We start from the raw sequence: 14560 nt of genomic DNA, 5'->3' as shown, positions 1-14560 counted from the left end.
CCCAGGAGAGGCTGTTGTGGATCAGAGCAAGGCATGCTCTCACCATCTGTATGGCCAGGGAAGAAAACTGTCTGCACCAGGTGACCTTTTGAATGACTGTGTGTACAGGGGTAAAATATAAAAAAAATATGTCTGAATTCTGCTGGATGCCCTTGTGGCTTTTTGTGCATTGAAAAAAGACTATAAAAGTACAGTATAGATGTTAAGAGTTGAAGGCTGTGCCCCAGAGAGAGGGGAAGGGTCTAAGGTGTCAGAATACCTTGCTGCTTTTGCCCTGGGAATGGGCAGAGCTGTATCTCCTGCCAAGAGCCTGCTCACTTTCCCTCAATTGGAAAACTGCTCCTTTTTACAGCAATAGCTTGCTCCTCCCTAGGAAGGGTTTATTCCTTCTGCAGTCTGACAGAGAGGGAGAGGTCTTCTGGGGAGACATCTGTGAGCAGTCTTAGCATTGTAGGTGTTTCCAGCACCATGCACATCTGTCTGTGGTCCAGATCAAAGAGTGTGGGGGCCCTGACCTGCTGCATGAGCACCTGAAGTCTGTCTTGGCCAGCTGCAGAAACTGGGCACAGCGACGTGACTCTTTCTCAGTGCTGCAGGGAAACAAAATAGGACATGAATGAAGTTCTGGTTCTGCAAACAAGCCTGAGAGTAGAAGCAGTGTCCCCAGTGACTGTGCTCACTGTGTACACAGCTAATTATAGGGATAACTTTTCAGGAGCTTATGTACACTGGGGAGTTTAATTCCCCCTGCACCTTACAGGGCTCTGCCTCTAACCAACAAACTTGGGAGCCGCAAGCAAGGCACAGGAAAAGCCTCCTCCTCCTCCTTCTCCTCCTCCAGCAGCTCTGCAGTACTTTTCAGGACTTACACAGCACAGACAGCCCTGGGGTGCTGTACACAGGATGCCCTGTGCACAGATGTGGTGGCAGTGGAATAAGGGGGTCTGCCTTAATCCCTGTGCTCAAAGGCTTCTGCAGTGCAGCTTTGGTGGGCTTAGCCACTGCCATAGGGCTTTGGAGGCAGAAACCAGGGCCAGAATCATGTGCATGGGTCTTGTGCCTTGTTGTGTGACCTCTGACCTGAACTTGTGATGGATGTGGCCCAGATGTTTTGAGCTGTCTGGGGAGGCTGGTTTGGTTTGCAAATGGAGGAAGTGCTAGATGCAAATTGACAGAGGGCAGGATGAAGGGGCTCCCTTTCACCTCAGCACTGCAGACATACTGTGGTATGAGAACCCCTGCTCTGCAGCAGCATCTGAACTCAAAGGACATTCAAAATATCTTAGATGAAAGCTCAGTTTGCCTAACAGGAAAGTGGGGCTGCAGAGGCATGTCAGAGCTGCTGTCTTTACCCCAGGGAAGAGGGAATTGGGTTGTGTTGTGTAAGATGCAATTTCATATCCATCTTTGGTGGGAAAGGATTTGAACATCTCCAGAAGCACAATATTACAGGAGGTTCAGCAAGGGGACTAACATTTTTTTATTTTATTCCCCTCAACCATTGTGTGTGACATTTAACGATGAAGTGTTGTTTAGAGATGAACTATCCCCCATCTGCTGCAGGTTGAACCAAGATTTTGCATATGAAAATCTGTGCCTCAGCTTTGTCACTTCAGTCCCACTGCACACAGAGTTATGGGTCTGGCTGTGGGGGTCTGCTGAGCTGCAGAGAATCTGCCTGCAGAAGGACTGAACAACCTTTGCACCTACCCTGAAGAAGAGGAGCAGGCACTGCATGGGAATCTGCCTTGTCTCCATTGCTCCTGCTCTTGGCAGTGCCTGGGAGGTGCTGAGAGGACTCTGACAGCCAGCACAAAGGGAAGAGGCATCTCCCAGGCCATGCAGCCCTGGTGCCTTATGCATGGAGAGGTCAACCACCAGCACAGCAAGGCAGGACTGAACTTCTTCCTTCTAGGGATCCTGCAGGCTTTGAATAATTTTTTTTTTAATCTTTCAGCTATTTCCCAGAATAGGTTTCACAGGATGAACTTTATGGTGCCTAAGTCAGATCCCATCTCATGCACAGAAGTCCAGCACTGAGCTGGGCCTGAGTTCCCAGCACAAGGAGAAGACAGTGATGATTTAGAACAACATACGGCAGGAACAATTGTCCTCCTTATCATAAACAAACGAAGGGCATGGCTGTCTGACACCTCTGTTGACAGAATCACAGAATGGGTCTGGTGGAAGGGACCACAGTGGGGTCATCTGGTCCAAGCTCCCTGTTCTAGCAGGCTCATCCCAGAGCACATGGCACAGGACTGTGTCCAGATGGTTCTTGAATATCTCCAGTGAGGGAGAGTCCACAGCCTGTCTGGGCAATCTGCTCCAGTGCTCAGTCACCCACACCATAAAGAACTTCTTCCTTATCTTCAGATAAAACTTCCTGTGCATGAGTTTCTGCCCATTGCCTCTTGTTCTGTTGCTTGGCACCACTGAGAAGAACCCCTCCTCCTGACACACCCCTTTCAGATTACAAACATTGATGAGGTCCTCTTTCAGTCATCTCTGCTGGAGCCTGAACAGGCCCTGCTCCCTCAGCCTTTCCTCATAAGTGAGATACTCCAGCCCCTTCATCATCTTTGTTGTCCTCTGCTGGACTCACTCCAGGAACTCCATGTCTCTCTTGTGCTGAGGGGCCAAGGGGAGTTCATCTGAAAGGAGGCTAAACTAACACATCTGGGCAGAAATATTAGAAGCAAACCCTCTCTTGCTGGTGGACAGCTCACAGGACTCAGTCACTCTTAATCACCTCCACACAGGATGGCTTCCTCTCAGTACCACAAGTGGCAGCCCACAGGACGGCACAGACGTGGGGACAGTTGACACAGGAGGGGAAATATTGTCTGAAGGATACAGCTGGGACAGTGGCTGCAGGACCATGAAAGAGGAGGGCAAAGAAGAGCCAAAGGCTGTTTTGAGAGGAGAGAACTTGCCCAAGGAGTGATGTGGCCAGCAGTGGGTAAGGGTCAGTGAGGGAAGGTGCTGGGTGGATACCACAGAGAGCTGATAATGGTGGAGAAGTGAACACACAAGTGTTTTTTCTAAGGCTGTGAATCAAATACTTCTTTGACCCATTTTGGCTTACTCACTAAGGAAACTTCAGAGGAATATTTTCAGTGGAAAAACCTGAAAAACCACAAGATGCACATTGAATAAGAGCGTACTTGTTCTCTCATTTGAATTTCTCCTTTCTCTGCTGAAGTGCCTGCAAATCCATACAGGCAGGCAGGCTAGTTGCATGATCTGTAAAGCAGCAATTCTGTCTGGGTTAGAGGAAAGGCCCATGGATAACTGCATCCCTGCCTGCACCAGGCCTCCATGTATGGCAGCTACGCAGAGCGGCCCTCTGCATCCCAGCTGCAAACAGTGCTGTGTCCTCCTCCCCTTGAGCTCACCAGGGCTCATTGGATATCCATGGATCACAACAGCCCCTGGAGAGCCCCACAGGGTGTCCACATACAGGCTGAAATGCCAGCCCCATCAGTCTCCAGCCTGAGCACATGGACTGTGTGAGCACTCCAGGTTTCTCCCTGTCCCTGTGTTATGAGTATCAGATATTCTTTGTGTCTTCCACCTTCCTCTCTTCCTAGGCCAGAGCCCACATCTCATCATCTTGTTAGGGACTAGTGTAATTCTATGCCAGCCATGTCATGTGTTCTGTCTGTCTACATCACCAGCATTATTTCTTGCCTTTTACCTCGTAGATGAGGCATTGCTACCTGTAGCTTTCTCAGTCCAGCTTAGTACAGCACATCATTACTTCCACAGGCCCCAGAAGACATGGCATGGGTGCAGTCCAATTCTAGTTCCTTTATTTGTGTGGGCAACTGCAGACAAATATCAAGTCTTTGGGTATTCTAATCAGGTGTCAGAAGAGCAGGATGGGAACTTGCAGTTTTCCTGCTTTCTTGCTCTGTTAGTTGCTGGAAGGAATAGAATAATCACCTCAAGAAAAAATGTTCAGCTGTTTTCTTCTCCACTAAAGGAGAGGGAGATAGAGGAAGAAGAGAGGGCTGTATGCCTGAAAGATTGCATTTTAAAATACAGAGGTGATGTTTTCAACATAAATCTGTTGTGCTCAGAGTATTCTTTGGCATCTTGGAATTCAATGTGGGTGTTGATCCTGGATATATCATGACTTCCCATCGCAATCAAGACTTTATTTTCCTTGGCCAATTTTTTCTGTTCTTTGGCTGAGAAACAGAAAAGACAGACAGTAACTTACCCCAGGCTGTTGATGAAGCCTGTAGGCAGAGCTGGAGACAGAGCCCAGATCTTCTGCATGCAGATCTGAATGTAAGCCATATGGCCACACTTTCTCTTCACCTTCCCTCTCCCTGTGACTCCCAATGGCTATTTGCTGAAGTTGAAATGGCAGTATTTCACCATGAGTAAAAGGCTGTCTTGTTTGGTTGCTTGTTTGGCACAGCTGAAGCTGAACAGATCTGGATCGTTGTTTTCCCTCCATCTCTCACTCCTTGCCAGTGAGACCTTTCCTCCTGGATGGACTTCTTTATTCTTTTGGGGTCTGATGGTGAATGGGCTTCCTTGCTGCATTGCTTTCTCCAAGCAGTTGCCATGCTTTCTTGGATCCCTGGGCATCCTGGGTTTCAGACCCCATCTCGTGGCGATGTTTTCAGATTTTTTGCTCTGTTGAGATGCCAGCAGTAGAGAAAATATTATGTTAAGCAGATATTGAGAAGATATTTGTGTCATCAATGTTTTAATGTTATTTTGTATAATTAGCAAATATTTGAATATTATTGTGTTTAAAATATTTTATTACAAAGATATTAAGAAGATATATTTGCATAATCAAGAAGTACAGGTGGCAGGTGAGAAGAAAATGTGAATGAATCCTGGCTTGCTACATTTTAGTCATGGCAATACAGCAGCAGAAAGGAAGGTATTGATAAAGTGAAAGGCAGTTTCTCATGCTTTTACTGAGGTAGTAATGCTTATATCAAATGATCAACAGTCTTTAAATGTTCATCAATCTTCTTTCCACAGACCTGTTCTGTCATCCAGGAGTCTGGATACTGCCATGCTTAATGGGGCTTTCAGGTGCTTCCATCTTGCAGGTCTCTAGCATGGGAACAGCACATCTTTGGTGTCTCTGCTGTGACCAGGTTGCTCACAGAGACATGAACCACTCTGGAGAGATGCACTGCTCCCACAGAGCAGCAGGCAGAGGCAGGGTGTCCTGAGAATCACCTTGGTAAGGTTGTTCTCAGGATCCCAAACCAGGGTCTCTTTCTCTTCTTTCTGCCTTGTTATCTGCAAGCAGCATGGAGACTTGAGCATACAAGGCACTCCACAGGTTCCCTCTCAGTCTCCAGGACAGGGCTGGCTCTCGCTGCACCCTCCTCCTCCCTGCTGGCTCCCTTCTCTGTGTGAGTGACAGGTCCTCTGACCCTGGTACGATTTTATTTCTCCTTTTGCCCATACCCATGCCCTTGAGGCAGCTCTGCCTCAAGCATAACACTGCTGCTCCCAGGGAAAAGTGCCTGTCTTATCGCTTGTGCCCCAGGCACTCCCTTTAAAAAAGAACAAATATCCTATGCAAAAGGAGAACACTGAGAACCCACCAGGCACCCCCTGTCAGAGTGCTGATGAAGAAAGACTTAAGCAACACAAGCTAATGGATTAGCACTTTGCCTGGGGCCCTGTTCAAAGGTTTCTGAGAGTGGTATTTCAGTGGACTCCTTCTTGGCAAGTCTGGCTTTGTGATTTAGGACAATAAAACCCTTCTTCTTTTAACAATAAAGATAACTGCACCCAGAACATTTCAAACTCAAGAAACTGCTTTACCAGCATTTTACAAATAGGGTGGGATTCTTTCTTCGGCTATTCCTATGGAAATGACGTGATCTGTGTGTCTGCTTGTCCTGTCCCCACTTTCAATGATCAGACACACCTGAGAGTAGGGCAGTGGTCCCTGAGGTATTACAGTGCTACTGGTTTAGTGAGACTATGTGTCGGGCAGAAGTGGAAAGTCTCAGAACTGCATGATTAGGTTTTTCTTGTCAGGGGCACTGTAGTCTTGCTCATAACATACCCTCACATCCTTGCTGGGACCCTCAAGTCCCCCAGGATGAGCTGCCTGGGAGCTGCTCCTTGCCCATTGCCTTCAATGGTACCAATGTTCTCCAACTCACTCAGTGCCACCTTCCTGAACATTCATGCAGGATTGTTTACTTCAGTTTGGGCTGGGTTTATGTGAATGTCTGTCCTTATGCTGGGAATCCATCAAACATGCAAACCCAAAGCTCCTGAAGTAGTTGGCTTCTATTTCTAGCCATGACAATCAGCCAAAGACTTGGCACTGCTTTACTTCTGTTTGTTATATTAAATCTGTCTGTGAATTTCTCTGTGAGAGACAGAGATGTCACAGATGGGCAACATATGTGGGAGGGCACTCTGTTTCTGGACAAGCACCATCCTTCTCTGCTTCTCACCAAACTCCACCACCCACTTAGAGAAATCCCAGGGAGCCCATTCCCCAGATCACTGACAAAAGCAGCACAAGCTCCCACTAAGAGCAAGGACAATGGATGTTCCTGGGGCCCAGGAGCTTTTCAGGGAGCTCACACAATTTGGCAGAATGAAGCCACCAGGCAGGCAGGGATAGGTAGGAAAAAGCTTCAGCAGAAAGACATCAGGAATCTTTTTCTCTAGAGCAGCTTAAGGTAAACTTTGTGCCTCAGTGCTAAGTTTTGCATGGAGGAGGCAGAAACCTGATCTGAGATTTCAGGTGCTTGCTGACAGGCAGGAGAACAGGAGCTAAGCCAAGCTCTTAGCTGTCATGCCAGCCTTGCAGATCTCTCTTCAGTGGCAGCACAGAGCTCCTCATAGCACTCCTGCTGCGGTTTCACTGATGGTGTCCCCTTCAGGAAGTGCAAACTCAGTGTGATAAATTATTTTCTTATGTCCTACTTACTCAAGATCTTCCCAGATAAGGTAATGACAGAGATTTCTATTTAGCAATCAATCCAGTGCCTGCAATAGAGGATTGGGGCAGTAACAGATCATTCTTAGAGTGATAGCACAGAGAGCCCAGAGAGATCAGACAATGCAGAAGAGCTCCAGGGGCTGAAGAAGAGAGGGAACTTGGGATGCCTGTGTGTCATTTGTCACCACCAAGCCCCATGCTTGGGAAGGCCAGGCAGTGATAAAAGGGCCCTTGGCTGAGGGAGGTGCTCCTGCCAGACCTCTGCTCCTGTGGAGGGCTGAGGACAGGCACATACCCACAGGTCTCTCCCTCCTGCAGCTTGTGCAGCACTTGGCACAAACAGGACCTTAATCCTAATGAGATCCCTGGGCAGCTCTAATGAAATGCCTGTCCTGACTGCAGTCCTTACTGCTTATTTCAGTTCCACACTCAGGTCTCAAAATAGACAAGGATCTTCTTAGGAGTCAGTGAGTACATCTTATTTATTGTGTAGTGCTGCCATTCTATTTAATGGCTCCTCCAGTAGGTTTGTTGGTTCCTCCTCCAGTTCACGAGTGAAATGACCATCAAGGAAGACAATCACCTGCCTCAGAGAGATGAAGTGACAGACAGATGCTTGGCCAAGTAACACGGGGGAAGGTGTGTTCTACAGATGTGTACAGATGTTTGGTATATATGCACAGCAGAGATTCTCATTCAGTGTCTGCTGTATGAAAATGTATGGTAGCAAACAACATTGTCACTAGTCTTAGCCAGCCAGCAGGGTTGTAACTGCTTGTGTACCCAATATGTGACTCATCAAGTGTATTTTCCTGATAAATGTACAGTAATATTTTCCAGTGGCTGTAGGTGGGAGACAGTGGAAAGAAATCCCAAATAATACAATCCAGTTGGTGCCAGGAAGTATTGTAAGCAGATTCTATTACTGGAACAGAGGGGAAGAAAACATTGGTTAAAGACCAAGAAGGACAAAAGTGTCTTTGTTGGCAAAAGTCTTTAAAGGAAGATTCTGCTGTGGAAAATAGCAGAATGCAACTTCTATGAATGACACATGTTGTAAGTCATATGTGTGTTTTTATGTGATTTTTGACATCTGTATTGAATCTTAAAATTACATCCTTCATCAGGTAGGTAGACAAAAAAAGGACAGACAATTTCAGCAGAAGAGACCCTAGTCACCTTTTTCTGGGGAAATGAGGAAGAATGTTGAATCCAGAACTGTCACCTCATGCCTGCAGCACTGGAGTCTTGCTCTTTTTCTTGTACACCTGTCCTGGTTTTCCTCACAGTGCCTGGCTAAAAGGATTATGAGACAAAATGGAAAGAGCTCTGTAAGAAACCTATTACTGAGCATATGACATCCAAAACTGCAGAACCACTTGAGATGGGTTTGGATAAAGAATTTTCCATACTGAGGACATCATAAGAGGTCTTTATACTGCCTTCTGATACTTCATTTTGTAGTGATTATTGTTCCAATATTGAAGTAATAGAGGGCAATGCAAGACACTATAGAAAGCAAAGGTTATTTTGTTTCAAACCACACTGATTTCACTCACTCAGAGTAACATCCTAATAACCACATATTCATAGGCAACAGAAGGCATTTGTTCATGCTATTCCATTTTCTTGCAATCACATAGAAGGTTTAATTCATGGGCTGTGGAGTTTTATTAGGTCTCTGGTGTTTCTCTTAGCTTGGCCACCATATGCTCATTTTAGATGCATCCTGCAGGAGTTGGCAGTAACTGTTGTCTATTTTGTCTCATCCTTTCCCACCTCTGAGTATCATTAGAACTCATCCTCCTTTGTCTCCTCATCTATAGATACCTTAGAGCTCAATCTTGTTCTTCATCCAAGCACCATCATCTCCAGGCATCTGATTTTTTTTCTTTTAAAATCTTAGGTGTACTCTGCCTTTTGTTTTAGGACTTACCTGGTTTTAAACTGTGATTTATTTTTTCCTCCCCATCTGGATATCCAGAGGATCTGTGTTAATATGCTGGGATTTTAATGATCTGGTAATCCAGCTTCCATCAATATGGGCTGTTCTTGTAGCCCTTCTTATGCCTTTCTTCCCAGTGCTTCTGCACCCAGACCTCTTCTTTGTTCTCCATTTCTATTATTTTATTGTTTCTTTTTTAATTTGAAGAAAATTTGGACCACTAATGACAAAGACACCTCTCACAGAGTGGTGGGTTTTTGGAGTCCAGTGCCATTTTAGGAAGAAGGAAAAACTAATCTAAAAGATCTGATTTATCACAGAATCAATGAATATACTTAGTCAGAAGGGACCCATCAGGATCATTGAGTCCAACTCATGGCCCTGAGCAGAAAACCCCGGGAATCACACCCTAAGCCTGAGAACATTGTCCAAATCTTTCTTGCATTCCTTTTATCTTTCCTTCTCCTTTTAAAATTCTTTCCTGCTTTATGTGAACACAACATTTCTTAATAAAAATACCCAGCTGCCAAGTTTAATGCAAATAAAATAAATATGTATCAAAGAAGCATACAAACAGTACGAAATTAATATTAAGGAAGGTCATCAAGTCAAATGATTTGACTACCATGTGATGTTAGGAACATTAATATAATTTGTAGTTATGCACAAGAAGATAAGAGTAATCAGATTTCATGCTTCAATAAATAAGAATGCCTTTCTTCTTTTCACAAACAGCATTTCACAATTAGCTGTGTATTGTGTATTTCCCTCCACTCCCTAGCATTCCTTTGTACTCTATCTGATATTAACAACAGAGGCCAAGACCAGGGGCTTGATGTGCCATAGAAAAAGTTATTTGCTTATTTGCAAGTTGTTGCTCAAGACAACATTTATGATCCTTTAGATACTGAACTGAGATAGAACAAAGAAATGGATATAATACTACAGGGATGCTTGTAAATACTTCAGTGGCCTCCTGCATTCAAGACAGACAGAACATAAATGTTTCAATCCAGTCTTGGCTTCACAAGGGCTGGCAGATTTGGGATCCAAGATGCTATCCTAAGTATGTTGTTAAAAAAAAAAAGAAGAAGCATTATTGTTTGTTTTTTTTTTTTATTTACCAGATGGATGAGAAGAGTGAAACCACAGCTGCTCTTATCTCTTCCCATGTCTGTACAGGAAATAAGGCAGCTAAATCTCATCTGATCCCAAAGAATTAAGCAGGTCAGGACATTTTTGTGTTCATGTGGTGAAGCAAGGGGGATGGGTGTGGAAAAAGAAGAGAGATTTCTGTTCCCTTTTCCCATAAGTGAAACCCAGAAGCATGCCTTGTTTATATAGACAAAGTTTGAACATTTTGCTTGCCCTGTTTTTCATAGGATTCTTCAAGTACAAGAAATGCAATTTTCTTATATGGGTTATTTAATCTCTGTGCAAGAACGTCTGCCAACTTTTTCAACATCCAAGTAATATTAATATTATCCTGTCTCTTCCTTCTTTCCCGGATTGAAGGAGAAATATGCTGATCAGTGGATGTGGACATGTGTGGGTGGGTGGGGGTGAAGCCAAAGGAAGCAACAGAGTTAGCTCTTAGCCCTGAAATGTTTTGGTTGCTTTATTCAGTGAACTGAATAACCTTGGTCTGACTTCTGTGAAATTTTAGTCTTCTCTGCTCATGAACTTCCTATTACCAGCCAAACACAGCTGTTCTGGCAAGTCCTGGCCAAACAGAGATAGTCAGTCTTTGAGGTAACTCAGTGATATCCCATGGAGGGTACTGAGCTTTGAACTTGAAGACTTGAGCCAGGCTCACTTTTTTCCAACAAGCAGAACTGGAGAGCAGTGAGTTCCCAACAGGCTGTACTGCTGACTCCAAATGCTCCTGTATTCATAGCCAGACTGAGATTTTTCTAGGACACTGGGCTTTGTTTTGAAGCTTGATGGATTACAGGGAGTAACTTTGAGGATCACAGCTGCATAGAGGTTGTGTCTGGACACTAGTCTCTGAATTTCAGTAGAGTACATGAAATTTAATTTTCCACTAACTAATTTGCCACCACTAACATATTGCAGTGTTATAAGCCTCCCCAGTTTACCAACCAACCAACCAACCAACCAACCAACCAACCAACCAACCAACCAGCCAACCAACCAGCTAACCTCCACAGCTCACCAACTTTAAACTTCTCCTTGTGGTCATGATTAATGTGGAGACAAGCCTGAATTCTCTAAGTCAGAGCAAGTGGAAGAAGTGTTATCCTCTCACCCTCTGAATTTGTTCAGGGATCTGGGCCTTTAAATGGTGTTTATTTTCAGTCCTGGTCCTCAGCCCTGGGATACTGAGCAATCATTTGTCCCAGAGCCCAGAGTGACATCCTTCAGGTTGGACTTGCAGGTGTGCTCCACATCCATGGGCAGGAGAAAGTTACTGGAGTTATTATGTAAGATGGAAAGGGAAGCTTCTAAACTGCCCAAAATGTTGGAAGAAGCATGAAAGAAAAGAACTGTAAGATGATGTGGGAACCTTCCCACTCACAGAAGACTGACACTGTCTGTGAGCTTCAGACAGTGGTTTTTAGAACAGTCCTAAGACTACACATAGATCCACATTGTTAGAATCAATATGTATTTTCACACTGGAAACTTTTATTTTTGCAGAAAGTTGTAATGCTGGGGGAAAAAAATTCCACAGGGAAAAACTCAAGACAGGTCAAAGATATGTGTTTAAATATTTTTGAAGAAAAAAACCCCATCACTTACTTGTTATGAAATTACTCTTTTTTCCCCATTCCATCATGGAAGTGGAAATTAGTCATGCAGTTTTTTTGAAAAAAAAAGTTTGATTGATATGAAACTAGATTTTCCTGTTTATGTCCTCCCCCATTCTTTTAATCTTTTCAAATTTTTAAATTTATTTTTTAAATTTTTTTCCCAGGTTTAACTAGCATTTGAAGTAGTTTTTAATGTTGAGTAGCTGAATGAGTTTGCTGCCAGAGCTAACACACATTCAGATATGTATGTCAAGTTCTTTAAATATCTGAAATGTGTTCTATTTATTTTTATTTCATAGTTTTTTGACTAGCTTCTGTGTTTAAAAAACATCTCCCTTTCTAAAGCTTAGTGTCAGTATGCTAGTTTTCAGCACGATTTATTCCATGAGGTTGTTGACTTTAATTATATTGTGGATAGTCAAACACTCTTACTTAGTGGCTCAATTATTCTTGCTTCTTGGACCAGTTCCTAGGTATTACTTAGGACTAAATGGAAAAGTAAAAATAAAGTCTTGTTTTCTCATGTGCTGTAGAACTAGTTGTTCTAAGAAGCACTTGTTTATCAGGTTGAGAAATCTCTCAGTAAGCCATAGACCATGTGGTGGCTGACTAACTTACATCCTGGAACACAGAAGCAAATTTGGAAAGGACTGTCCAGATTGGTAAGTCCAGTTACTGGACACTCAGGGTAACCTGGGTTGGAAACCTTGCTCAGCTGCAGAGCTGATAGGGTTTATTCCCTTACTGGAGTGCTCAGCAACTCTGCTGAAGCCTTCCTAGCATCAGCTGGGCACTCAGTGAGGGAGACATTGATGTGGATCGTGGCTAAAGACAGAGGCTGGAGATGGGACTTCTTTTAATCACAAGAGCTGTGGGCTGTGACACAGCCCCTGGGGGGTACTGGAAACAAGACCTGACTGCTCATCCATTGTCCTGCTGGAAAAGTCTTGAGGTCAATGCAGGGATGGAGAGGCTTAGCAACTCCCACAGGCTATGGTGAAAAGGTCTGTCATTTTGGGTGTGAGTGCAAATCATATTTTAGTCCTCATCTATAGCACTTCCCACCACAATTACTCCATGAAGGGGGTGACCTGGGCCATGCAGAGGAATCCTGCTGAGATCTCCCTGGTAACTTATCCAGCAGCACCGACAGATGCCCATATCTGCTGGCACATTCTCAGTAGACATCTCAGAATCAGTGTTCTGTCCTTGCCTTTATGGTTGTTGGTTCATAGCTCTTCTTGGGTATTAGGAAAAAATTTTTCACCAAAAGAATAATAAAGTACTGGAATGCTCTTCCCAGGGAGGTGGTAGAATCACCATCTCTGTATGTGTTTAAAAAAAGACTGGACATGGCACTTGGTGCTATAGTCCAGTTGAGGTGTTAGGGCATAGGTTGGACTTGATGATCTTAGAGGTCTCTTCCAATCTCATTATTCTGTGAGTCTGTGTGATTTTTGTTACCCAATTACTTCTAGTTCATGAGCTTTTAATTTACAGCAGGATTCTTACTGCTAATGCCGACGGCAGACATTGCCCTTGCCCTATTGCAAATTATTCTGTTCCTGTTAATGAAGATTTAAAGGTCATATTTTTCATCCTGTAGGAGGTCTCAGACTTCCTTTTCACTGCTGTTGCCCTCTTGCTTTGTGTTATTGACAAAATTCCTCAACAAGCATTCATTTTTAAAGCCCGTCATTAAGAAAAGTAGTGTAAATCTAGTCCTAAGAGAAATTAAATTTGCAATTTCTCATAATTTCTCCTTTTCACTGCCTAAATTTTTGCCCCATTTGTCCAGTTCCCTACTATCTTGCCATTTTGGATTTAATGCCCATTTTCTTCCACTTAACTAAGAGTTTGCCAGGTGGCACTGAGGCCAATGATTTACCAGTGTCTAGGCAGATGAGGGTGACCAGATCTTCTGAGTCCTGACTTCTTTCAGGGTTCAGCATGTTATAGGGTTGAAACTTAGATGACCCCAAAGGGTGGTAGACAAGGGCAAGAAATGTCCTCCTGTTTGCACTACTTTCCAAAGGTGGTTCCTGATCATGTGCCCTTTGCCTTGAGGACAGTTAAAGATTGCTGTTCTCAGGCTCTGAGGACCAGCAGCTGCCTGTACAAGGACAAAAATAACATGGTATCTCATTGCCACAGTGAAGTCTGAACCTTCCCCAAACTGATAGAGGACTGTAGGAGCTAAAGATAAATCCCTTGGACAGGAGCTGCTCACTGTTCTCTGTCCAAACAGTGGTGGTTCTTTATCTCCGTGGATGAGCTATCATTCTCCTGTTGGCCAGAAGCCCAAAGCCCAGCCCAGCAGTCAGAGGTCCTGGGCTGCCCAGCACTGCTGTGAGTCCCATGTGAGCAGAGGATGCACCTCAGGGGTTTGGGTTTGTGTGGAGCTCTGTCACTTTTGGGGGTTTTGGAGCTTACACCTTTGCCATGTGAATTTTCAGTCTGATATTAGCCTGCCATTAAGAGGGGGATCAGTTTTAAAAGCAGCATGAAATGAGATGGGAGAAGGCTCCTGGCCTACTGTTCCCTGTGGAAGAGCAGGTGCCCTGGCTGGCACTGTAGCTTGAGACAGAGCACAGCCAGAAAAGGAGGGGGTGAAAGGCAGGGGGTTTCTTGCAACAAAGAAGGAGACTGGAGCTTGTTCTCATATCTCTGTCCACTCACTGCTCCCAGGCACAGAAAAGCAGCCTGGACGTGGCTGTGTCCCCTCTAGCCGCTGCGTGTGCTCTGGCTCCGTCCCCTCCGGCTCAGCTGTTGGATGTCGCTGGCTTCCCGGCTGTGGGCAGAAGGTGGTTCTGATGGTAGCCTGGGGGTGGATCGAGAGTGGGAGAGGGGAGGAGTCACTGATCGATGCTAATGAATAAAAGGTCC

This window comes from Molothrus aeneus, chromosome 5, assembly GCF_037042795.1.
Source record: "Molothrus aeneus isolate 106 chromosome 5, BPBGC_Maene_1.0, whole genome shotgun sequence".
Classification (NCBI taxonomy): domain Eukaryota; kingdom Metazoa; phylum Chordata; class Aves; order Passeriformes; family Icteridae; genus Molothrus; species Molothrus aeneus.
The sequence above is the reverse complement of the archived record's forward strand: the minus strand, read 5'-3'. Positions refer to the sequence as shown.